The 2,150-nt window shown below is 38.3% G+C and overlaps 2 non-coding genes across 2 annotated transcripts; both read right to left on the bottom strand.

Annotated features, from left to right (window-relative positions):
• Nucleotides 1-330: 330 nt before the first annotated feature.
• Nucleotides 331-412, bottom strand: trnal-aag (transfer RNA leucine (anticodon AAG)). Its single transcript has one exon. It is a non-coding gene; the product is annotated as a tRNA-Leu (tRNA).
• A 1,374-nt stretch (nt 413-1,786) lies between these two features.
• On the bottom strand, nt 1,787-1,869 carry trnal-cag (transfer RNA leucine (anticodon CAG)). The gene has a single exon. It is a non-coding gene; the product is annotated as a tRNA-Leu (tRNA).
• Nucleotides 1,870-2,150: the final 281 nt, after the last annotated feature.

Raw genomic sequence — 2,150 nt, 5'->3', positions numbered from 1 at the left:
GTATGCTGTTTTCACAGTGTCTGCGTTCCATTTTAGGTATAAACACAGTTATTGGGTGAGTACAAGTTTTTTTTTTTATTATGCTTCTTATTATATCATAGTTGTATGTAGTCGGAGTGATGCTAGAGATGACAGCAACGATACAAAGGTACACCAAGTTAAGGTTTGTGTGCACAGTGCGGTCGAACTGTTTCATGTTACATAAAAAAAAAAAGTTAAGAAAGGTTGTGGGTCGAAAAGGGCCAATCGCATGTGCCATACTTGGGATTGTGATTGAGTATACGTTGCATTGGGTGGGTAAACATGGAGCCGGCGTTGAAAAGCATGAGTTGGCAGCGGTGGGATTCGAACCCACGCCCCCGAAGAGACTGGAGCCTTAATCCAGCACCTTAGACCGCTCGGCCACGCTACCACTGTTTAAGATGCTGATCGAAACGAGCAACTACGTATGCAATTTCTACCTGCATTTTCCAATAGAAGTCAAAGAGGTTGCAAGTGCAATCGCCACACTTGTGATGGAGCACAAGCTACACCAAACTGGTAAACATCATTAGTTGGTGATTAACTTTCTTCTTCAGACTGGTTTTTAAATGAAAGTCAAAGAGAAGGTAGGAGCCCAGAAAGCTCAGTCGGTAGAGCATCAGACTTTTAATCTGAGGGTCCAGGGTTCAAGTCCCTGTTTGGGCGAGTTGTTTCTTAGTGCATTAGGTGAGCGGTAATGTCCCGTACTACATGCTTTGTTTAGAATGATGAAGAATTTGTACTTTGTGAGATATTATTAAGTGAAATACCATGTACTTGATAAGCTTGAAATAATAGCGCTCTGTGTGTGTAACATGTTCTCCACACCAACTAGTTGTTTCAAACAGACTGTAGTAAATAGAGGACAGTTTAAATCTATATTTATGTGTAGCCTAATAATGCGCTGAGTTTTAGATATTAATACCCACATATTTTTTGCTGCCTTAAAGACTCACTTAAATCCTGATCATAATTTTTGATGCTGCGTTTCATTAAGCGATGCCGCAACGAGTTTCATATTACATGATACCCTTAAATAATCATAATGTATCTGCACTGGAGAATGCGGGCATCGATCCCGCTACCTCTCACATGCTAAGCGAGCACTCTACCATTTGAGCTAATTCCCCTTACGATGCTCCCTTGTTCCCATTTTGAAGGTTGTGATATTACTTTAAACTTACCTTTTCTTTTTCATGTAATTACTGATATTTTACTGGATCTCTGCTGATATCTTGTGGGCCATATTGACTAATCAGTGAAAATTAATGTTTCCTTGTATAATAAAACCATTATGCTTATTTAGCTTTAATTAGCTTTAATTATTAAAGAGTTAATAAGATAGTGATGGTGAAACTAAAAACCTTTAATTACCATCACTAAGTGTTTTTACCATCACAACAAGATATGTGTTGGCAATGACATGTTGAGGTAATGACAGTTTTTACTTAGGAAAAAAGTAAACAGCTAGTATACAATGTACTTTACATCAATTTAAATAATGTGAACATTTCAATTGTAAAATACTGCTGTAACAATGTAAATGGACGCTGAATAAACATACTTTATGATCAGGATGAATACATGTTTAAATTTCTCACACTTTTAGAGATCAAAAACCAAGGTCCTGGCATCCATGCGGATGTTACTTTGACACGTACCACCTACCTCAGCATTGTTGCAGACCATGTACACCCAGTTCATGCAAACTGTATTCCCTGATGGCTGTGTCCTCTGAAGAAGTAAACTTGCATAAAGCATGAGATGTCAGAAGTGGGATTCGAACCCACGCCTCCAGGGGAGACTGCGACCTGAACGCAGCGCCTTAGACCGCTCGGCCATCCTGACATGCTTGCAAGGTTCTAATGCCAATAACCAACAACACTCCCACATGGCCAAAGATTTGTACAAAGTGCTGAATCTTTTCACATTATTATGTATGTTAGAGGGTTAAAGACATAAATTTGTATAAAGCACTATTAATTATTAAAGAGTTAATAAGATAGTGATGGTGAAACTAAAAACCTGTTATTACCATCACTAAGTGTCTTTACCATCACAAGAAGTTATGTGTTGGTAATGACATGTTGAGGTAATGACAGTTTTTACTTAGGGAAAAAAGTAAACAG

Source organism: Trichomycterus rosablanca, unplaced genomic scaffold (assembly GCF_030014385.1).
Source record: "Trichomycterus rosablanca isolate fTriRos1 unplaced genomic scaffold, fTriRos1.hap1 scaffold_168, whole genome shotgun sequence".
Lineage (NCBI taxonomy): Eukaryota > Metazoa > Chordata > Actinopteri > Siluriformes > Trichomycteridae > Trichomycterus > Trichomycterus rosablanca.
This window is presented reverse-complemented; position numbering and strand designations above follow the sequence as displayed.